Source organism: Nicotiana attenuata, unplaced genomic scaffold (genome assembly GCF_001879085.1).
Source record: "Nicotiana attenuata strain UT unplaced genomic scaffold, NIATTr2, whole genome shotgun sequence".
Classification (NCBI taxonomy): Eukaryota; Viridiplantae; Streptophyta; class Magnoliopsida; order Solanales; family Solanaceae; genus Nicotiana; species Nicotiana attenuata.
In genome coordinates, this window is record NW_017671522.1 from 145,305 (window position 1) to 170,353 (window position 25,049).

Sequence of the window (25,049 nt, forward strand, 5' to 3'; positions counted from 1 at the left end):
TTAGGATAATTTAACTTCTTTTGATTAATTGTCGTGCGAAATTGTTGACTTCGAAATTCTAAACTTCTATATTCTATTCTCTCATAGATGGTGAGGACACGTACCGCCGGATCAGATGACCAGGCACCCGTGCCCCCTGCTAGAGCCGCGAGAGTTCGGGGCTGGGGTAGAGGCCGAGGACGTCCACGTGGTGCAACCAGTGAGCTGCTACAGAGGAGCCACGAGTAGCTCCAGTCATAGCGTAGGCACCTGAGATGCCTGTTATTGCACTAGCTTTTCAGGAGACCCTTGCACAGTTCCTGAGTATGTTCGTTACTCTATCTCAGACATGGTTGATTCCACTTGCTCCTACCATATCTCAGGTCGGGGGAGGAGCATAGACTCCCGCACCCCAGAATAACGGGTTCAGATCGATCAGGTGCCAGAGGTTATACCAGTGCAGCCAGTAGCCCCAGTTCGGCCGGAGAGTAGGGCAACAACATCTAAGGAGGAAGAGATCAAGCTCGAAAGGTACAAAAAGTACCACCCTCCTACTTTCAGTGTTTTGGTGTCAGAAGATGCCGAGGGTTTTTTTGAGGACTGCCAAAGTGTCCTCCGTACTATGGGTATATTGGAGTCGAGTAGGGTTTCTTTCACTATGTTCCAACTTAGAGGAGAAACCTATCAGTGGTGGCGTGCTCTTGAGTTGAGCAGTCCGACTGAGGCAGCTTCACTTACGCGGTTCGCTTCAGTGATTTGGCTAGGCATGCACCAGCCTTGGTTGCTACAGTTTGAGAGAGGGTCCAACGGTTTATCGAGGGGCTCCATTCCAGTATCAGGATTAGCATGGATCGGGAGTTAGAGATGGATATTTTGTACCAGCAGGTTGTGAGTATTGCTAGGAGAATGGAGGGTATGCTTGCTCGGGAGAGAGAGGAGACGGAGACCAAGAGGTCACGAGAGTCTGGCACTTATAGTGGTACACGTGCCCCAACTACAGTTCATCATGGTAGGCGCTATGTGAGTCGCCATGTTCATTCAGCACTTCCAGCCGCCAGTGGTATTCCGGCTACTCCAAGGCCCTAGGAGCCTCATTAAGCACCGCTTGTGTCTACTGTACCTCCCGCACGGGGTGCTTTCAGCGGTCAGTCCAGCAGACCTGGCCCGAGCAAGCCACAGTAGTCATGCCCTCCAAGAGCTTGTTTTGAGTGTGGGGACACTCGCCATATGGTGAGAGATTGCCCCAGACTTAGGGGGGGTACACCTCCACAGACTTCTCAGGCACTATGTGCTCCACTGGGTCCTCAGGCTATAATTATAGCACCAGCTGCCACCCCACCTACTCAGCCAGCTCGACGTGGAGGTTGAGTAGGTAAAGGTCGCGCTAGAGTGGGAGACCAAGACAAATATTATGCTCTTCCTTCTCGTACAGAGGCAATTTCTTCCGACTCTGTCATTACAGGTATTATTCTGGTCTGTCATAGAGATGCGTCGGTTTTATTTGATCTAGGCTCCACTTATTCCTATGTGTCATCTTATTTTGCCTTGTATTTGGGTGTATCTCGTGATTCTTTGAGTTCTCCTGTTTATGTTTCTACACTTGTAGGAGATTCTATTGTTGTTGACCGTCTATATTGGTCGTTTTTGGTTGTTTTTAGTGGTTTTGATACCAGAGTCAATCTATTATTGCTCAGTATGGTAGATTTTGATATTATTTTTGGCATGGACTGGTTGTCGCCCTATTGTGCTATTCATGATGTCACGCCAAGACTGTGACGCATGTTATGCCAGGATTCCCACGGTTAGAGTGGAGAGGTACCTTAGATTATACTTCCAGCAAAGTTATTTCATCTCTTAAAGCTTAACGAATGGTTGAGAAGGGGTGTGACGCGTATCTAGCTTATGTGAGAGATGTCAGTATTGATACCCCTATAGTTGAGTCAGTTCCAAATAGTTAGGGATTATCCTGATGTATTTCCACCTGATCTTCCAAGCATGCGCCCGACAGAGATATTAACTATGGTATTGATTTGTTGCCGTGCACTAAGCCCATCTCTATTCCTCTATATCATATGGCTCCTTTTGAGTTGAAAGAGTTGAAGGAACAGCTATAAGAATTGCTTGATAAGGGCTTCATTCGACCTAGTGTGTCACCTTGGGGTGCCCTAGTCTTGTTTGTTGAAAAGAAGGATGGTTCTATGCATCTGTGCATTGATTATCGCTAGTTGAACAAAGTTACAGTGAAGAACAGGTATCCATTGCCTTGTATTGATGACCTATTTGATCAGTTACATGGTGCCAGAGTGTTTTCCAAGATTGACTTGCATTCGGGTTATCATCAATTGAAGATTTGGGAGCCAGATATCCCGAAGACTGTTTTCAGAACTCAGTATGGTCACTACGAGTTCCTTATGATGTCATTTGGGCTGATCAGCGCCCCAGCAACATTTATGCATTTGATGAACAATGTATTTTGGCCCTATCTTGACTCATTCATCATTGTGTTTATTGACGACAATCTGGTGTACTCCCGGAGTCCTGAGGATCATGAGTAGCACCTAACGACTGTGCTTCAGACCATGAGAGAAAAAAGTTATATGCAAAATTCTCAAAGTGTGAGTTCTGGTTAGACTTAGTGGAATTTTTGGATCACGTAGTGTCTGTCGAGTGAGGGGATCAAGGTGGATCCAAAGAAGGTTAAAGCAGTGCAGGTTGGCCTAAACTGTCCTCAGCTACGGAGATCCAGAGTTTTCTTGGTTTGGCGGGGTAATACCGTTGATTTGTTGAGGGTTTCTCATCTATTGCAGCACCTATGACCAGGCTGACCTAGAAAGGTGCTCCGTTCAGATGGAAAGAGGAGTGTGAGGTAGCTTTCAAAAGCTCACGACAGCTTTGACTATAGCCTCAGTGTTGGAACTGCCTACAGGTTTGGGGTCTTATACTGTATATTGTGATGCATCGCAGGTTGGCCTTGGCGTGGTGTTGATGCAGGACCGTAGGGTGATTTCCTACGCATCCAGACAACTGAAGGTGCATGAAAAGAACTATCATGTCCACGACCTTGAATTAACAGCTATCGTTCATGCCTTGAAGATTTGGCGACACTATTTGTACGGTGTCCCTTGTGATATCTACACTGATAACCCTGAGTTTGCAGCATCTGTTCAAATAGAAGGATCTTAACTTCCGTAAATGGAGGTGGTTAGAGCTACTTAAGGATTATGATATCACTATTCTATACCATCCCAAGAAGTCCAATGTGGTGGCCGATGCCTTGAGTCACAGGGCGAAGAGTTTAGGGAGCATAACATATCCAGCAGCAGCAAAGAGGCTGATGGCATTTGATGTTCAGGCCTTGACCAACCAGTTTGTTAGATTGGATATTTCTAAGCCGAGTCGAGTTTTTGCTTGTCTGGTCTCCTTGTCTTCTCTTTATGATCGTATCAGGTAGCGTCAATATAATGACCCGCATCTGCTTGTCCTTAAGGACACGGTGATGCTAAGTAGGTCACTATTGGAGATGATGGAGCATTGAGGATGCAGGGAAAGATATGTGTTCCCAATGTAGATGGTTTGCGTGAGTTGATTCTGTGGGAGGCTCACAGTTCACGGTACTCCATTTATCCGGGTACCTTGAAGCTGTATCAGTCCTTGAGGCAGCATTATTGGTGGAGGAGAATGAAGAAGGACATAGTGGAATATGTATCTCGGTGTCTAAATTGCCAGCAGGTGAAGTATGAGCATCAGCGGCCAGGTGGCTTGCTTCAGAAGTTAGAGATTCCGGAGTGGAAATGGGAGCGAATCACTATGGATTTGGTTGTTGGGCTTCCACGGGCTCAGCGAAAGTTTGATGCAGTTTGAGTGATTGTGGATAGGCTGACCAAGTCAGCTTATTTCATTCCTACGATGACTACTTATTCTTCCGAGCAGCTGGCTCAAGTTTATATCCGCGAGATTCAGACTTCATGGCATGCCGTTATCTATCATCTCTGACCGGGGTACACAGTTCACACTGCGGTTCTGGAAGGCTGTACAATATAAGTTAGGTACTCGGGTTGAGTTGAGCACAGCATTTCACCCTCAGACGAACGGACAGTCCGAGCGCACTATTCAGATACTGGAGGATATGCTTCGTGCGTGTGTGACGGAGTTTAGAAGTTCTTGGGATCAGTTCTTGCCACTTACAGAGTTCGCCTACAACAACAGTTATCAGTCGAGCATTCAGATGGCGCCATATAAGGCTTTGTATAGTAGATGGTTCCGATCTCCAGCGGGTTGGTTCGAGCCGGGGAGGCTAGGCTTTTGGGCACAAACCTAGTTCAGGATGCCTTGAAGAAGGTTAAAGTCATTCAAGATCGTTTTTGCACAGCCCAGTACGGACAGAAGAGTTATGCGGATCGAAAGGTCTGTGATGTTGCATTCATGGTTGGGGAGCGGGTCTTGCTCCAGGTTTCGCCCATGAAGGGTTTTATGAGGTTTGGGAAGAACAGCAAGCTGCGCCCAAGGTTTAATTGTCCATTCTAGGTGTTGTGGCGAGTTGGGGTGGTTGCTTATAAGCTTACCTTGCCTCCCAGTCTAGCAGGAGTTCATCCAGTATTCCATGTTTCTATGCTTTATAAGTATCACGGTGATCCGTCTCATGTATTGGATTTCAGCTCAGCCCAGTTGGACAAGGATCTATCTTACGTTGAGGAGCCGGTGGCTATTTTGGACAGGCAGGTTCGAAAGCTGAGATCAAAGAACATTGCTTCACTGAAGGTTCAGTGGAGGGGTCAGCCGGTCGAGGAGGCGACTTGGGAGACCGAGCATGATATGCGCAGTTGTTATCGTCATCTTTTCACCACTTCAGGTATGTCTTTATGCTCGTTCGAGGAAAAATAATTATTTTAAGAGAGGGAGGATGTAACGACCCGACTGGTCGCTTTGAGATTCATAGCCATGATCTGCTATTTACTTCTTTCCCCGTATCTTTTTCTGCTAATGTGACTTGCCGAGAGGTTCTGTTTTTGGTTTCGAAGTGATTAGGGACACTTAGTCCCTAAAACGGAAGCTTAAGTTCATGGATTTTGACCGTAGTTGGAACTACATGAAGATGACTCCGGAATGGAGTTTCGTCGGTTCCGTTAACTCCGTTGGGTGATTTTGGACTTAGGAGATGGATTGTGTTTTGGAGGTCTGTAGCTGAATTAGGCTTGAAATGGCGAAAGTTGAATTTTTGGGAAGTTTGACCGGAAGTGAACTTTTTGATATCAGGGTCAGATTCCGATTTCGAAAGTTGGAGTAAGTCCGTAATGTCGATTATGACTTGTGTGCAAAATTTGGGGTTAATCGGACGTGATTTGATAGATTTCGGCATCAGTTGTAGAAGTTTGAAGTTTTAAAGTTCATTAAGTTTAGATTGGAGGGTGATTCGTGTTTTTGTTGTTGTTTGATGTGTCTTAAGGTCTTGGCTAAGTTTGTATGATGTTTTAGGACTTGTTAGTATATTTGGTTGAGGTACCGGGAGCCTCGGGTGGATTCCTAGTGGTTAACGGACAAAATATTGGACTTGTTGAAGTTGCAGAATTTCTGGTGTTTCTAGTTGCTGGTTTCCTTCTTCGCATTTGTGAGGGGAGTTTCGCGTTCGCGAACATGAGCTGGAGGCAAAAGGAGATTGGTGCTTCGCGTTCGCGAGGTGGGAGCCGCGTTCCTGAAGGTATGTTCAGCAATGCATCGCAAACGCATGAAGGATATCGCATTCGCGAAGAGGAAGTAGAGCAGCTGGGACCCCAAGGCTTTGTTCACGCGTTCGCGTAGTGGAAAACGTGTTCGGAAGCCGCATGCAATGGAAGCTACACATTTGCGAGAGGTCACTCGCGTTTGCAAAGGAGGGATTTTTGGTCAGTGATTAATTGTTCAACGCGAACGCGGGGGTGTGGCCGCATTCGCGAAGAAGAAAATGCCTGGGCAGCAGATTATATTTCAAAATCGAGGGTTTAGCCATTTTTAACATAACTTGAGATAGAGATCTTGAATTTGGACGAAATTTTCAGGGATTTTCAGAGACATCGATTAGGTAATGATTCTTCACTTTTTTTTGGTTATATCCCACTAATCTATCATTAATTCCATCCTTTAATTTCGGATTTGGGTTGAGAAAATTGGGAAAAGTTCTTCAACCAAATTTTTGAGTTTTGATTGGGATTTTGATATCAGATTTGGATAATTTTGGTACGAGTGAACTCGTGAGTGAATGGATGTTCGTATTTTGTAACTTTTACCCGATTCTAAGACGTGGGCCCGGGTCGACTTTTTGGGGAGATTTTCTAATATCTTGCTTAAGTCTAGATTTCCTTATTTATATTAATTTCTAATAGTTATATTTATCGTATGTAATTACTTTTTGCTAGATTTGGGCCATTCAAAGTCGAAAAGTTATGGTAAAGGTATTCTTACTGATTAATTGAGCTTGGTTCGAGGTAAGTGGATTGCTTAACCTTGTGTGGGGGAAATTCCCGTAGGATTTGGTACTGTTGTGATACTTCTTTGATATGTGAGCGCCATGTACACAAGGTGACCAGTGCGTACACGAGCTAATCATTGTAAAATCTAACTTTTACTGAGTAATAACCTGTTTCATCTTAATTGAGTTATACTAGCGCGTGTAGCTATCCTGTTTAGCCTAATATCGCATTTCTGCGTGTCTTAAATGCTTATTTGAACTCTGTGCAACATGCTTAGTTGATTTCCTATTTTTCTTTATTTGTATCAGTCTTAACTGTAGAATTCTTGGTGTTAATTGTTGCATTCATCGATTTTGAGTTATGTGTTTACTTTTGGGACTACGAGGCGGTACCGAAGGAGATTCCCCAGCACATTTACTTTTGAGAATACGAGGCGGTACCTCGGGAGATCTCCCTGCACATTTACTTTTGAGACTACGAGGCGGTACCTTGTTGATACCCAATTTTTCCCTCATATATTTCAAAATGCATATATACCTTCAAAATAGTGCACGAGCATCACCAAGTATTTTTCCATAATTTTCAAAGGCTTTTAATCAATTTATTCCTGTATTTTTATATAAATAATTATTACTTTCATCACAAATAATTTTATAATGATTTATTATTTAATGTTTTTATCATTTATATCCATATTAAGCTTTAAATATTTTTATATATACTTATTTTGCATCCTTTGGCTAAAATTGCATATTTTGCAATAATAGCCCATATATATGCATAATTACATTATTTACACAAGCAATGACTTTTTATATTTTTGTAGTGTTAAGTAGTTATTTTAAATCATTTTCATGCACAAGTGATATTTTTATTATTTATTAATTATTTCTTATAAATTATTTACTGATTTAATTGGGTATTTAAAATCTAGCCCTTTTTCTTAATTGATTTCGGACCTATACGCTACCCATTACCCCAGCCCAATACATCAGCCCAAACCCTAATACCCAATACTGTTTACCGTGAAAATGGTAATAACAATTAAATTTGATTATGGGACTCTAAAAATACGTGATCTATTTTTATGCTGGTTGTTTAGCAAATGATGCTATGTGTGAGACTTAGAGATGAAATAAGAGTTGGGAATGGGGTGATAACCAAACCGATAGGTTGACAATCGGGGCCTCGAGCTTGTCGATTCGGGGGCCTCGAGGTCGATTCCGGGGCTCGACTGTGAGCTATCGAAGGTGATCGAAGTATGACTAATAGTTATGATGAAATCAAAGAAGGCTCTTTATGGCCAATGATAAGCAATAAATGATGAACAATAATGAAGATAGTAAATGGAAGCAATAATATCAAGAGAATATGTAAGAGAGCAGAGCGAATGTTCTTTTATATTTCATATGGAGCAACTGAAGCAACAGACCCTTACAAAATGACAAGGATTCCCTTTATGTAGGAGGGGAATCCCAACGTAGTACAAAGTGCATTAATTACATAGATATGGAGATGGGACAACTAAATGACGTCCTGATTTGGGTTTAGAGTAGCCCGCTAGACTGTGTCAGCCCTAGCCGCGTGCCTTGGGAACTCCCCATTTCCACCATTACCGTGATCATTACTACCTATGAGGTCGAGTGTCGACGACCCTTGAGGGAGGATACTCGGCCGCAGCCTCGAGCCTTCAAGGTGATATTCTGAAGTGCCTTAATGACGAGAAATTAGACCCTCTGATTTCACCGTATACAGATAGTCCCCGCGTTTCCTAGAACGAAGCGATAGGAAACGACTTTGAGCTTCTATTTCGAGGGCATTATCGTCGTGACGTCAGCCTATCAGAGCATTAAATGCCATGCCCAAAAATCGCGCCAGGGTCGCCGTCAAACGCGACTATTGAGAAGCCCACGAACCGCTATTAGTTCGTCCCTTCCGCTGCCCATTCGGCTCCTATAAATGCATCAATGGTTTGATAATTCTTACTTTCTCAACATCTTCAAATTCGCAAAGCCAGACCCATCCCCTTTTGCATCCTTCCTTCTTACTTTCTTAGAGAAATTTCATCATCATCATGGCTAGAACCTCCAAGACGGTTCTTCGAAAAGACGAGGTTGCCTCTTCATCTTGAACATCTAAATGGAAACCCAAAGTGATACCCACCTTGGGACAATGTACTCCCACCGAGCTAGACATGTCGAAGTCTTTACCATCGACAAAACCTCATCTGCACCGGGCCGATGCAAACACGTGTCCCGGTACATTAGTGTTGTGACCAACATAGGGAAGGTGAAGGAAGACTGCCGATGGAGGGAGGCAATGAAGGTGGAGATTCCTAGCCTTGATGAGAACATAACGGATTACAAGGTTGGTTTCCTTCATGTATATACTTACCCGTTCACTTTGGGTCCGGTCGATCCTTCTAAATCCCCTCCCCCGGAGATAGATCCGGTTATCCTCGATTTCTGCGACAAATACCAAGTGACTCTTGGTCAAATCTATCCTTCTTTTTGGAGGATAGTCTTGATGCTCCGCGATTTCTCTGATGGGGTCGAGGGTGAGACTTTTACCCTCAACCATTTGATTAGGTTGTACAGCCCTCGATTTTATCGAGGTTTGATTAGGCTTCACCACCGATCCAAAAAATCATTTTTCTCGAGCATTGACGAGGACAAGGATCGGGGGTGGATGAGTAGGTTTGTCCGGGTGAAGACCTCGGACATCATTCCGGCCGGGAGGATGCCTTTCCAGGAGACGTGGAACACACAGCGTAAGTATTTTTTCCTTCGAACATGTTTTGTGATTTTCTTTCCTTCCTTCCGAAAAATGACCTCTTTTTGGTTTCTGCAGCTGCAGCCTGGTATCCCGAAGCGATCTCGGACCTGCCAAGATGGATCGAGCGGTTGGATACCTCGTTCCCATATCTGCTCCGGTCCTTGCCCGACCTGGCCAAGAAGCGGTGGGTGGCCAAGAATCATGGTAAAGTTTTCTTGCCACCTATGTCTTAGCCTTATGTTTCTCCCCGTATCCTTTGTGCTGATAAGTTACGATCACTGCACTCATGCAGTCCTTGGCGAGAGTATGCGGATGAGGCCGCCCCCTGGTGGCGAGATGGAGACTTCAGAGCCCGCCAAGGGCAAGAAAAGGAAAGGTAAGGCGGTTGCCGATCCTCCCGTGGAAAAGAGACCTAAGTCACACGAGCCTCAAGCTGCCCCTAGGGCCTCGACTTCAACTTTCGGAGCAAGCCTCGTCGCTGAGGATGAGGATGATGACGAGGGCGAGTGCCGATTGGTATGGAGGATGAGGTCGAGTGTGGGAGCCTCACAGGCACCTCGACCAGAGGCTGCTGAACCGGGAACGGCAGATTCAGGTCGGCCCCGTGCATCGAAGACCCTCGATGAGGGTGTTAATGTGGTCCCGGATCCCAGGACCGGGTTTGGTGCAGTTTTCGCTGGGGGGACCGTTGCCGCTGGTCCTGAAGGGTCGGGACCCGGAGCTTTTCAGGGGCAGGAGTTGCCCATCGGGGACATCGATTCCCTGGGTAATTTCAGTTCGGGATCTCAGTTCTCGTTAGGGGAGCTGAGGGACGCTCAAGATATGAACACCTCCAAAGCGGGAGATCCTCTCAAGGGGGAGGCGCGCTTGGCAACATTCTTGATGATGTTAGCGAGAACATCGATCTCGAAGCTCCCGCCGCCGTCAAGGCAGCAGAGAGGTTCCTGCAGCAGGTGATAGCTATTTTATGTGTATTTCTTTTAGTCTCGAGCATTATTCTTTGTTCTTCTAACTCTTCTATTATGCCGTAGTGTAAGGAGATGTATAATCGTGCCCTCTCCAGGCTCCATGAGGAGCTTTCATGCAGTGAAAAGGAGCTTGAGAGGCTTACCTCGGGACTGCGAGAGTCGGAAGCTTACTCTGCCCGAAAGGAGAAAGAGTCAAACGAGCTCCGGGCTGCTTTGGAGGGAGCGCTCTAGGAAAAAGCCGACCTTGCTGAGCAGGTAATTGCCATGCGTGAATCTGCCCTTTGTCCCCATAATCAAATACTAACTGGCTTACCTTTCCTTTTGCAGATTGGGCAAAAGGATTCGCTGATCGGGTAAAAGAATGTGGAGATCATCGGGCTGAGGGAACGAAACGGGGTAGTGGCCTCGGAGTTGGCATCGACCCATGGTCTTCTCCAAAATGCTTGAAAGGAGGTTGCTGCGCTGATTGCGTCCAAGTCCGAGATCAAAGGAAAAATTGCTACTTATATGCAGGACGCAGCCATGGAGAATCAAATAGCCCATAATATATCGGTAGAGGCTGAGCTGAAACTGGCTTGGGCTATCGATCATGCTAGAGCGAAGGCGAGGAGGGAAGTCTTGGAAGGGGTCGGAGCCAGAGGTGTTGATCTTTCAGCCGAGATTGAGGAGGCCCGAGAGTTGGAGAGAAAGTCGGCGCTCTTGATCGCTCCAAATGAGGATTCTGGAGATGGTTTAGAGGATAGTGGTAATGAAGAGTAGACCTTGTATCGCTTTGCTCTTTTTTCTTTTTTCTTTCCATGTACATACTCCCAAGGGAACGAGTCTTATAAAAACGCCCTTTGTAAATATATTTTTGGCAATGCAAAAAGGGTTTTTCTACTCCAAGTCTTTTCATTCTTTACATCTCGCCGCTCTTGCGGAGTTAACCTTTGACTTTTAATATTTGCTCTTTGGAGTCCATACTTGAAATGATCGGGACCCCGAAATCGGGTCTTGTCTTGAAGTTAGGTCAACAGCTTCTCGGGGCCGGTGCTTGTGATAGCGAGAAACCCTCGAGATCTCAATACCTCTCGAATTTCGCGGGATAGCAGCATTCGTGCGATCTGATAAAGGGACCCCGAGGTGGTCCTGCCAGTACATTTCCCAAGAAAAAGGTGACGTTAACATGGCCAAAATTAATTGGACCTCTAGGTAGGCGAGTAGCCGCTGCTTTGCCCCTATATATTTGTTCACTTGCTTCTCAAGTGGAGATTCTGCTACTCTGAGTAACTATTTCTTCCATAGAACTTGGTGCTTTGTGCTAGCTCTCTCATCGTTTCAACTCAAAATCTTTGTCCAAATCTATACCCTCCTTTGCTTATTTTATTGTTGCCATGACTGCTACATCGACATCCGCCCATCAAGGAGAGGGGAGTTTTGCCTCTGTTCCGCGTCCGGTCGGTGGTACACCGTCGGCGCCCGGTGAGTGGGCCTCGAGGTGTTTTGTCTCAGGAGAGACTTTACGTTGGAGAGACCTCTCAACGTTCAAGGTCATCGGGAGTACGCGTCGAGGTTCATTTCATTAGTAGGGAAGGAACACCTCGAAATGATCCGAAAAGACTGCGGATGGGGAGAAGGAGTGGTACTGCAAGTACCTTCCTCTGAGGAGAACATCATGACCCACGTCGAGGGATTTTTAAGTGTGTATATGCATTCCTTTACGTCGGGTCCCCCCGACCGGGTCGTGCTTGAGTTATGTCGGAGATACCAAGTTACTTTGGCGCAGGCTCACCCATCCCTTTGGAAGATAGCGCAGACGATAAGGTACTTTGCAGATAAGGCTGGGCTCGATTTTACCCTCAGTCATCTCGTGAGGTTATATCGACCGCAACATTATCGAGGTTTGATTACCCTGCAACATCGATCCACCCGATCCCTTGGCATTAACGGCGAAGAGGACGAGGACCAGGGATGGATGAGCAGGTTCATTCGAGCGCGGATGGTCGATATCATTGCTGGAGAGTTTCTGCCCTTTCCTGAGAAATGGAATTTCACACGTAAGTGGCCTACCTGTACTTTATCACTTTGTCTATAGCGGAGGCGGGCTCCATAACGACATTTTTCTGTTTCATTTTTTGTAGCGACTCCTTGGTTGCCGAACGAGGTCCCTGATTTGGCCGAATGGTCTCGTAAGCTGGCAGCTTGTTCAACCTATGATAAGTGCAGGTGGCGAGACCTGTCCAAAGGGAGATGGGAGACAAAGCATCATGGTAGGCGCTTGATGGCTTATTTCCCCAGAATGGTACTCTTCTTTTTAGCGTACTAACTTAGCCGCCGCAGGTATTGGAGATTTTTCAGAGATGAGGCTGTGCCCTCTGGGGGAGGAGGAGAGACTGCTGACCTCGGGGTCGAGGGTCGATGATAAACGAAAAGGGTCTCCGGGGCGTGATGAGGCTCACACTGGGGCGAGTCCTTTTAGGTGGTTTAAAAGAGGTGATTCGACCGATCATCTGGCTTCGGAGGCCTCCGTTTTTGAAAGGATATTCCCCGTTTCTGCTGAGGGTACTTCGAAGGGCGAGGAGCACGTGGTGCCTTCTTCTTTACATACCAAGGGCGCTTCGGGGGACACTAAGCCATCAGACATTTCTTGGCCTTTGGAGAGGCTCAGCTGCTCGGCTTTATGGTAAGCTTCGGTAGCTGGCATAGGATTATTCCGGTATCATACTCTTCCTTTCTTATTGAATTTTCTTTTGCAGGCCTTTGATAGGCTTAAGTCCGAGCTGCTTTGCTATGAGGCTAGGTTGCAGAAAGCTTCGGATAGGAAGAAACCCCTAAAGCTTCTTTGCGCGAGAAAGGAAAGCGAGCTGGTATCCCTAAGGTGTGAAGCGGATCGGAGCTGGAGCTGCGAGAGCCGCCTCAAAAGACAAGTATCCTATAATTCATGTTGAAGAATGCTCCTCCTTTCATTTTCGGAGATTAATGTTTCGATATTTCAGTTGGTGAGCAAAACGGAGGAGCTGGAACGACTTTGGGGCGAAGTTGGCTGGGCTAGACGTGAGTTTAACGAGCTGCGGGCTCATGTAGATGCTCAAGTCGCGGCCAAGGAGAGTGCTTTGGCTAAGGCTTCTGCCCTTGAGATGCAAGTCCGGACTGCTCGTGCGAATGATTCTGCAAGAACGAATATGATCGCAAGGCTCGAGTCCAAGCTTTTGAAGATGAAGGCCGAGGTGGTAAATGCCTGGGCCGAGGCTGTAATGAGCGGCATTAGGGCAGGCCAGAAAGTGGCGGCCTATTTGAAGAGAGTTGCCGATGCTAGAGCTGAGCTGAGGAGAACCCTTAGTCGTGCGAGCAGTAATAAAGAGTACGTGAAGTGCAAATCTCGGAGGGAGACTCTCGAGGAAATTCACGCCAGGGGTTTCGATCTTTCGAAAGAGATCAAGCAAGCCAAGGTGGAGGAGTACGATGCCAAGTTCCTTTTGTGTGATGCCGAAGATGGTGAGGATGGGGTCGTCGGGCCATAGTCCCCGAGGGGGACGTTTATTTCCTTCTCTGTCTCTGTGTATATAACTTTCATACTATGCTATAAATGGAGCTTGTATTTTATTACATGTATGTATAAGGGGGAAACCTCGCGATTTTGTATCTTCTGGGTTTCTGTTTGCCGAGATTTTAGCCAGATCAATTGGCCTTTGAGTTGGTAGGAATCCTCAGATTCGTGATGTGGCCATGGAGCTCATCGGGATGGCCCGTAGGCTTTTATGTATTCGGCCGATGCGAGCCATTAGTATAAATTGGCGTTTGAGCTCTTATGCTTTTGTTTTTAGACATGTTTTGATTAACTGTTTTGGGTTTAGTCTCCGAGTCGGGTTTCGGCTCGAGCTCATTTGACCCTCAAGTCTTCGTGTTTCCACGGGCTGGCAACCATGGCTCTTATGCCTTGGGTCGAAGCAACCTTTTAGTGTAAGCTGGCATTTGAGATCTTACGCATTTGCCCTTAGGCATTTTTAGTTAACTATTTTGGGTTCAGTCTCCGAGTCGGGTTTCGACTCGAGCTCATTCGACCCTCAAGTTTCTATATTTATGCGGGCTGGCGACAATAGCTCTTACGCCTTGGGCCGATGCGGCCTTTTATGTGGGCTAGCGATAATGGCTCTTACGCCTTGGGCTGATGCAGCCTTTTCTGTGGGCTGGCGACAATGGCTCTTACGCCTTGGGTCGAAGCGACCTTGTATTGGATTTATTTTTCCCTCGTTAAGGATCTTTTGAAGTAAAATTTTCCCGACTCTTCGACGGTTCGATAAGAACCTCGATTACGAGTCGTTATGTGGCGATGATCGAGCATCTCGGGAGGTTTGGCTCGGAGGCTGAGTATCTCAAAGCCTATGATTTGGAACTGACATGGTCGAAGCTCTTTTGCCTATATCGAGGGTAGCCTGTTTAACCGGTTCTTTTCGAAGTAGATTCGAAGTAATTGAAGGCTTGTGATTTTGTAGCGACGGTCGGGCGTCCCCGAGTCGCGTTAGTTTGGCTGGTACAGCCTTATGACCATAGTCATTTGCGCTTGGCCGGAGCCATTTTTTATCCCGAGTGAAGTAGTTTGGGCGTCTATATCGAGGGTATACCTTTTAGGGGTCATACAAGTTCGATATATAGCCTAAACTTTGAGATCGGGTTTATGCCTTTAGCAAGGTCTTGCAAAATTTTCATGCCTTTGAGGTCTTACAGTTTTTAGACACTTGGTACAAGTATGGTTCATGCCTTGATGCTTTGATAAAAGGTATCCTTCGAGTGTTCGGGATACTTTCGGCCTTGGAGACGTTTTTGCGAAAAATGCTGAGCTTCTTTTGGAGTGTGAGATGCTTTGATAAAAGGTATCCTTCGATTACTTGGTACAAGTATAGATGTTTTCGCCGTTGGGTCCAGCTATACGGACACGGTTGGTTCGACCGTTTGGCCCGATACATCATTTTCCTATCGGGACCCCATTTGGTATTTCTTGGTTTTTCCGATGGGTGGCCTTCTGGGGGATGCCCCCCAGTATTTGAGGTTGATTGCGAAAGAAGCCTTTAATACTTGTTGAGTTCCTTAGGTAGCATGTGGATGTTGCCTCGTTAAAAACCTTGCCAGTAAAACCCTTTTCGGGATAAAAACTCGGCCGAAGGAAAAGAGTTCAATGAATGCCTTAAGGTCTTCGAGCTGGGTTAGCGTTTCGACTGCTTCGATCGGGCGCCTGCATAAGGGTTAGTGTGAAGTATAAAATGAAATGGGAGAGGGTTATACCTTAGTGTGGGATGTACCGGCGATGTTTCGAGGTCCGATATGTCCTAGTCGCTCGTGATGAGGACGCGGTACGGTCCTCTGCTTTATTTAATCGGGCTTAACCGAAGATGTGGTTTGATTGCCTTTTAGCTCTTTTGCGGGTGGAGGTATTGGTGTCAGCGCCACATGGTGCACCGCAAACATTTCTCTTGCCGCATGCTGTTCCCCGTAGACGGTTTTAATCCCATCCTTTATCGAGAATTTCATCATTTGGTGGAGGGTGGATGATACTGCTCTCATACAGTGTAGCCACAGTCTCCCGAACAAGGCGTTGTACCTCATGTCTCCTTCAATGACATGGAATTTGACGTTTTGGGTTATGTCGGCCACGTTGACTGGGAGGGTGATTTCTCCTTTCATTGTTTCACTTGCCATGTTGAATCTGTTGAGGACTCGAGCGGCGGGCACGATTTGGTCAAGCAGTCTGAGCTGCTCTATTACCCTCGACCTGATAATGTTGGCCGAGCTACCTAGATCCGCGAGTACACATTTTATTTGAAATGTATTTACGAGGAAAGAGATTACCAGTACGTCATTGTGAGGTTGAGACAAGGTCTCAGTGTCCTCTTTGCTTAATGTGAGGGCGTCTTCGGGTATGTACCCCCGGGTTCGCTTTTCTCTAGTGATGGATATTTTTTTCCTTCTCATCACAGGTTCCTGTGGAGTATCGATGCCTCCCAAGATCATGTGGATAACATGCTGCGGCTCATTCTTTTCGTTCTTCTTGGCCGCCTCTCTTCCCCGGAACTGATTTTTGGCTCGATCGCTTAGGATTTCTTGGAGATGACCTTTGTTGAGTAACCTGGCTACTTCTTCTCGAAGCTGGTGGAAATCCTCGGTCCTGTGGCCATGTGTGTTGTGAAACTCACACATTAAGTTATGATTCCTTTGCGAAGGATCCGATTGCACAGGCCTAGGCCACTTGGCATCTCTGATTTTGCTGATGGCAAAAATGATGTCCGATATATCGACGTTGAAGTTTTATTCTGACAAGCGAGGTGCCTCCGTTGGTCCTGCCTTCCTATCGAACCCAGCTCTGTTGATAAGTCCCCGAGGATTCTGTCCTCGGTCTATTCTTTGATCATTTCGAGGTGGGTTGCGCCTTGGGGCGTTTCTCCGGTCTTCGATGTATGGCTGATATCTTTCTTTGTTTGGTTTTGGCTCCTTTGCCAGAAGCCTGCTTGGGTATACTAAGCCCGAGGGGCCCCCCAGCTGGTCATCCTTGACCTTGATTTTTTACTGGTATCGGTTATGAACATCCGACCAAGTCACGACCGGGTACTCGACTAGGTTCTGCTTTAACTGTTTCGAAGCCACCGAGCTTCGTTCGTTCAAACCTTGCGTGAAGGCCTGTACCGCCCAGTCGTCGGAGACTGGTGGTAGTTCCATTCGTTCCATCTGGAATCGAGATACGAACTCTCATAACATCTCATTATCTCTCTATTTAATCTTGAAGACGTCGGATTTCCTTGTTGCTACTTTGATGGCACCAGCATGTGCCTTAATGAAAGAATCCGCTAACATGGCAAATGAATCTATCGAGTTTGGGGCCAGGTTGTGATACCACATCATTGCCCCTTTAGAGAGCGTTTCCCCGATCTTTTTCAGCAGGACGGACTCGATCTCGTCGTCCCTTAGGTCGTTGCCCTTTACCGCACAAGTGTAGGCGGTGACGTGCTCGTTGGGGTCCGACGTTCCGTTATACTTTGGGAGGTCGGGCATTCTGAACTTCTTTGGAATGGGTTTCGGGGCCGCTTCCTGTGGGAACGGATTCTGTACGAACTTCTTTGAGTCCACACCTTTCAAGATCGAGGACGCTCCTGGAATTTGGTCGACCCTGGAGTTGTAAGTCTCGACCTTCTTATCATTGGCTTCTATCATTTTATTGCCCGATTCGATCCTTCTGGTGAGGTCCTCGAGCATCTTTATGATGATGGGGTCGGCCATCGACCCGTTATTGCTCGATCTCTCCGGTACCTATTCGGCCGGGGGAGCTGTCCCCGGTGCTACTGTGCTAGGAGTTTTCTGGTGGCTTTGCAGCTGAGCAATAGCCAGCTGTTGTGCCTGCAACATTTCAAAAATAACATGAAGGCTAACCTCCAATTCTTCCCGGGCTGTGGTTTTCTTGGCTTCTTGTTGGTCGCCTTGGTGTATTCTCCTGTTAGTGTGGGAGCTTATTTCGACGTGTTGAGCGTCGTGCGAGACTTCGTCCACCGGAATTGGTCCTGGTGTGTCCTCAAGGTTTCGTGGTGGCTCACCAACACCTGGAACAGCCACACCATTCTCTTCGTGGTTCTCAAGGTTATTGTTTACTGAATCAGACATTCCAACCTGAAATCAAAGAACTTTGGACAAGAAAAGGCGTGAAGATAACTTGCGTTGTGTAATGGAACCAGCAAGAAAATAATCGCTATTATTTTTAGCCCCACGGTGGGCGCCAAACAGTTTACCGTGAAAATGGTAATATCAATTAAATTTGATACTCTAAGAATACGTGATCTATTTTTATGCCGGTTGTTTAGCAGTTGATGCTATGTGTGAGACTTAGAAAACAAATAAGAGTTGGGAATGGGGTGATAACCAAACCAATAGGTTGACAATCGGGGCCTCGAGCTTGTCGATTCGGGGGCCTCGAGGTCGATTCTGAGGCTCGACTGTGAGCTATCGAAGTTGATCGAAGTATGACTAACAGTTATGATGAAATCAAAGAAGGCTCTTTATGGCCAATGATAAGCAATAAATGATGAACAATAATGAAGATAGTAATGGAAGCAATAATATCAAGAGAATATGTAAGAGAGCGGAGAGAATGTTCTTTTATATTTCATATGGAGCAACTGAAGCAACAGACCCTTACAAAATGACAAGGATTCCCTTTATATAGGAGGGGAATCCCAACGTAGTACAAAGTGCATTAATTACATAGATATGGAGATGAAACAACTAAATGACGTCCTGATTTAGGTTCAGAGTAGCTCGCTAGACTGTGTCAGCCCTAGCCGTGTGCCTTGGGAACTCTCCATTTCCACCATTACCATGATCATTACTACCCTGAGGTTGAGTGTCGACGACCCTCGAGGGAGGATACTCGACCGCGGCCTCGAGCCTTCGAGGTGATCTTCCGAAGTGCCTTAATGACGAGAAATCGGACCCTCCGATTTCACCGTATACAAATATCCAAACACCCATTAACCCAGACCCAATACCCGTTTTTACCCGACCTAGATTCCTTCTTCAATCTTGGCCGTTGATCTTTCAAGATCAACGGCCCACATTCATCACACCCCCTTTAATTTAGCTCCCCCTAACCCTAACCCCTCATTCTCTCTAAACCGCCGCCTTCAAACTCCCTCCTCTCCTCCTCTTCTGAAACCCTAAGCGTTGTCACCCCAAATCCCCCTTCGATTCCAACCAGATATGAAATCCATCGATGATATTCTTACCTTATTCATCTTGTCTCCTTACTGGCTACCCGTTTTTGGTATTACATAATGGCTTGCCTAGAATGACAAGCAAATCTGGCAAAAATTGAACCAAATCTGGTTCAAAATCATTAATTTGTTGCTTATTCCGTCTGTGTTCATCATTTTTGATCTTTGAAAGTACGAATCTTTTCGTATCTCTCACTGACTCGACTTAACCCTAGGGTTAGGGTTTCAGACCTTCTTTAATTGAACCAAATCTGGTTCGATTTTATGTTTCTTTAGAATAACCTCCTGTCTATGTTCATTAATGACTCTTTGCCTTTATTTTTTTTTATCGATTTTATGGTTTACCTAAAATAAGGGCTTAGATCTTTCCAGATCTAATCTGGTTCTTGACTTTTTAATTATTTGTCCCTTAATCATTCCGTCTATATGTCTCTGTGCATCTTATTATAACCCTCTTTGTTAATTTCTGACTAATTTCCACTTAGCCTAAATTAGGGATTTTTTATTCTGCAAAATCAAACCAAATTTGTTTGACTCTTTAATTATTGTGTTAAAATCTCTGTCGATATGCCTATATGCATCTCTTTGCTTGTTATTATTGCCGATTTTGTATATTTTACCTAAAACTAGGGTTTGAGACTTTTTTCTTTCTCGTATGGTACTGATACCTTCCTTATTTCTAGTCAATCCACCATGCTTCTATTATTGCTTGCCTTATTTGATGTGAGACTGACTGTTAATTGATATTTTCCTTATTCTAAGTAGTACCTGCCTGATTACTTGTTAATTTACTAAACTCTGACTTCAATTGATTTTGGATTTATTTTTCTTTCCTTATTTGTGTATGTTTGATTTATTCCCTTATTTGTCTGCCTAATTGAATACTATTTAAACCCTTTCCCCTCTCCCCTTTTAGAACAAGACTCGAACTCTCATACTCTAACTAAAACTTTGTTCTTTTACTCTGATTCTGTGCTCATTGTTTCTGGTCTTGGCCGGCAGAAAGCCAAGGGCAAGTGATTCTGGAACTTAATTTTTGTATCATATCTACTTGCTTTCTTGCTTAACTGGTAAGCCCTAATCCCTTGTTGTTTCATTCTCCATGTTTTTTTATAGTCAGTGTTACTTGTATGGCATGTCTTGAACCTTACTAGTTTTTATGCTCCTATGACTCTCTTCTAATCTTATGGTTAATACTGTTAGTTTAAGATTAGAGATTTTGAATAATATGAATCCTCTTATAAGTTAGCTTAAATGTTCAATTTGCCCTGGCACACCGTTTGTTAATCATGTACCTGTTTTGAACCTTGCACTCTTAGGATACTACAAGCATGTAATTAGTTAATTTGTCCTAGTTTGTTACTCATGTGCCATGTCTGTTAATATGTCATGTGATGATCTGACTGCTTTGCCTAAGTTATTTCTGTGATTAAACAATGGTTGTCTTGAATGTCAGCATGCTCCCTTAGTGTAGTTAATTCTCTCTTTTGAATTAAATTGTTTGAAACTATGTACTCTGCAAACTTTGTTGTTCTTCTGAATGCAATTCTGTGTTCTAAACCTTGTTTCTTCTGAAATCAAATTGTTTTGAAATCTGACCCCAGTCTCTTTTATATGCTGATTTTTAAAACTTCCACTCTTAGTCCCTTAGGTTCTATCCTCAACCACCCCAGTGTGAGCACTGCTCAGTGTCCATGTGAGACTCATGTGAACTCTGACACATTGGGAACTGGTTCCTAATCTCTTTTAAATACACTTCTGAGTGCATGGTTCTGGTGTGAGCATTGCCCTGGGTCCCTGAGGCCCTTGGGAACTTTGACACACTGGAAATCTGGTTCTATATGTGCTATGAGAGAATCACTCATGTTTTGGCTATGCTGTACCTATGAAATGAGCCTCAAAGTTGATTGGTGTGAAGGCCTGGTTCCTAGGTTCAGTTGGGCTTAATGAAGGCTCCCTATAGTTTATCTTACTACTATTTAAGTTTGTAAAAAACAGATTCTGGGGTATATAGTGAAATTGGGAAGGGTCTTTATTCTCTTTAGGCAATCCTGGTAGAAATCCTGCCAATAGGGTTTCATTTGCTCTGTTACTCATGTTTTACCTCATATCTATTGAAATCGTGTGAGTGATGTCCTATGCTTGCATATTAGAAATCCTGCCTATAGGAAATTAAATTGCACTAAAAATCCTGCCTATAGGTTGTATCAACATGTCCAACAAACATATGTTAGCAATCATGCCTATAGGACCTCAATGTTGATCTAACTGTTTTTCCCTTCTGGCAATGTGTATAACTTCTGCTTGTATCATGCTTAATAGATATCATGCCTATAGGATTAAAATCAATTTCGAACCTAGAGATCATGCCTATAGGATTTACGTCAGTTCGACATTAGAGATCATGCATATAGGATTCCATTAATTGGTTCTGAGTATAATTGCCACTGTTAATCACATAGACAGTATGCCTATAGGACTTAATAACAATTTTGGATCTGTAACTGTGATTAATTACTGTCTGAGATACCTAGACGATATTCAGTAGGCAAATAATAGGTCCTAATACCCGCTTTAACGAAGTTGCTTCTATATGACACTGCTCGCCTATTTTCTCACATATATATCCTGTCTATAGGATTCTGCAGATTTATAAAACCTGCTAATTAATTGTGTGCATCTGCTGTTTATGTGCGGAGGTTAACATGAGCCCATATTTGCTTTATACTTGCAAGTCCTAACATGTTTTGTTTGTCGCCTAGTCTTTTACATTTTGAGCAACCTAGGCTTATTCTAGAACTATCCCAAATAGAGGTCCTAATACCTCCAGGTCCATAGGTAAGGGACGGGTAGTGCACGCATAGGAACGAACTAGAATCAATTAGAGCACTTTAGGTAACAACTTAAAGATAGTAATTGGGTAGCAGGAGATGATAGTCTGTGCCCGTTGAACAATATGAGTAACACCCCGATGCGAGGGAGTTACGAAGTATTATTTATGTTGCACGGGGTAATCCTTTAGGCTAAAAAACTTAGGACCCCCATCCCAATTAAATAATGCTCTCGCTTCTTTATTAGACTAATTCATAAGCTAAGTTCATTCGCGACCCACAGTTGTGGACCTCGAGGGGTGCCTAACACCTTCCCCTCAAGGTAATTTCGAGCCCTTACCCGATCTCTGGTGATGTAAACTGGTAACATGAGTTATCTGCTCTAGGTGCCCTAACGCACCTTAATCCGTTAGGTGGTGACTCTAACCAATTACTTTTTCCTACTCTCTCAAAGGAGTCATCAAAATGTCGAATCCCGATTTCGCGAGAAAAAGGGGGGCTGGGGATATCCTTAGGCTAGTACCTGAAAATCGCACTACCAGGGGGTTTCTGATGATGATGGGTTTGAGAAAGAATGATGACTTGGAGTGCTTGAAGAAGTCCTACATACCATTCGACTTCCTCTATGGACGATATGGACACAGCAAATCTTGCCGTATCTTTCATGATGAATTCTCCATCACCTCTCTGGGTTGGACTCATCGTAGGGTTTTTGTATTCATCGTCTACTTTCTAGGTATGATAGTCTTCCCAAGCCAAGGGGACAGAATTCACACCAGGCTGGCCATTATAACCAAAGCTTTAATGGAGGGAATTGAGGGACAAACCTATACTATTGTTCTGATGATTATAGCAGACATATACCGGGCTCTGGATCGTTGCAACAAAGGTTCAAACATTTTGAGGGTTATAACCTGCTACTGTAGATTTGGTTGTTAGAACATCTTCAGAGAGGTCAATACCGCCAAGAGTTTCCACGAAGACCATAGAACGATCACATAGCTTTCCACCATCTTAAAAGAATGACCTTTATCTCAGACAAGTTTGCACAGCCAGAGAATGCTACAAAATGGGCATAGTTTTTTAGCAATTTGACCGAGGACCAGGTTCACTGGATGTTCGAGTGGTTCCCTACTAATGAATTCATCATCAGATCCAGGGATGTTCCGCATTTGGTGTTGATTGGGTTAGGGGGAATACATCCCTATGTTCCTATCAGGGTCATGAGACAAGCTGGTAGAAAACAAGTCATACCACGAGTCTCCAAAATGAGTCATTACAGAGCCGATTTTCAGGGTGATGCCATTCCATACAAATATGAGGCCCAGCATATGTGGCACTTGAAGATTATCGTGGAAAAGGATACTATCGAGCCAGATCGATATCACTTAGATCATGTGTACTTCTACCCATCATGGTTAGAAGATAACATAGCAGGAGCCAGGGGTTGGTCAAGGAAACAGGGTCATAGATGAAGCTGCTGAAGCACAAGTGAAATATGAGAGGCTACGCAAGAGAGTCCTTGAATACGAAGCCAGGCATTTGGAACAACACAAGTTCGACATGGAGTTAATTAACGAGTGGAAGGAAATGGCTACAAGATCGACAGAAAGACTGGAATATTTGGAGCAGGGTCTAATGGAACTGGAAGGAAAGATGAGGAAAAGGGTCGCAGACTGTCAGAATGCAGAGGGCAACAAGGGAGGACACCTTGCAAGGGCGTACTTACTGTTGGACATGCACGACCTGGGGAATTTGATTGACGGCGCCAAGAAGGTCCCTCCGGGACCAAGTAGATTAGGTTTATCTGTCTCTTGAACCATTTTTGAATTCGAATGTAATAAGGCATATGCCATTAGTAACTCGAATGTAATAATGCATATTGTCGTTTTAGGTTCGTCTTATTTATTACATTAATGAAATGAGGCATTTATCAGCATTAAATCTCTCCAAATTTACTTGTCGCTAGGCTTACCTCGCGCATAACGAGGTTCCCCAAATTAGGACGCGAATTTGCATTCCTGCAATACGTGTTTCAATACTGCAAATACTTTTCTGAATCCTTACTGACTTGTTTACCTTTTTGCATTTTTATTTATTTTGATTATTCCCATCCCCTAAGGTTGGTTCGCACATACTGGCATCATCACCATATCACACCAGATCTAGAGGCCCTCCACCTCCTCCTCTTCCAAGTAATCCGAAAAGCAAGGGAAAAGCTAAGATGGATGATATGAGTGGTATCCGGAAAGACAAACGCTGCACATGCTGAGAATATTGAAACTTCAGACGGTCGGAGTACTCCGGCCCAGAATGATTTGGTCCTACGATTGGAACAGAAAATACTGGAATTGCAAGGGGAACTTGAGCAGGTCCACAACTTGGCAAACCTCTCCCTTACCCTAAACGTCGTAGATATTAACCAGCAAAATGCTCAAAACCCAGCACCTCCTCAAAACACACCAAACCAACGTCCGCGAAATTATCCCGCACCCCATCAATACGCAACACCTACCCAAAATCCTAATCCTCCGCCCGTACCTACACCTCCTCAACACCAGCATCTCCCAACTCAATACCCACAAACCACTTACCATACTCATTAGAATATCCCCACAACCTATCCCTGATCCGCAAAATTCAACTAATGATCACCACTACACTCAAACCCCCGACACCCACCAAAACAATCCCATATACGTAGAAACCTTACCCCACTCCGCTCAACCAATCTCATACACACCAGAATCCGCCGAGAAGGACCAGCTCATTAAGAACATGGCGGAGGAGTTCAAGAAGCTCACAAGCCGAGTCCAGGGTGTTGAAGGAGGCAAAGGAATTGAGGGTTTGAATTATGAAGATCTATGCATTCAGCCAGACGTAGAACTGTCGGAGGGTTACGAACCTCCCAAGTTCGAGATGTTCGACGGAACAGGTGACCCAAAGGTACATTTAAGGACGTACTGTGACAAGCTCGTGGGAGTTGGGAAAGATGAAGGAATTTGCATGAAGCTATTCGTGAGGAGTCTTACTGGAGACGCCCTATCTTGGTATATCAGACAGAATCCCAAGAAGTGGGTTAACTGGGTAAGCATGGCGTCGGACTTCATGGACCGATTCAGATTTAACCCAGAGAATACATCGGACGTCTTCTACATACAGAACCTCAAGAAGAAACCAACGAATACTTTCCGCGAGTATGCTACTCGATGGAGGTCAGAAGATGCAAAGGTTAGGCCGGCAATAGAGGAAAAGCAGATGAACAAATTCTTCGTCAGGGCCCAGGATCCACAATACTATGAAAGGTTAATGGTCATCGAAAAT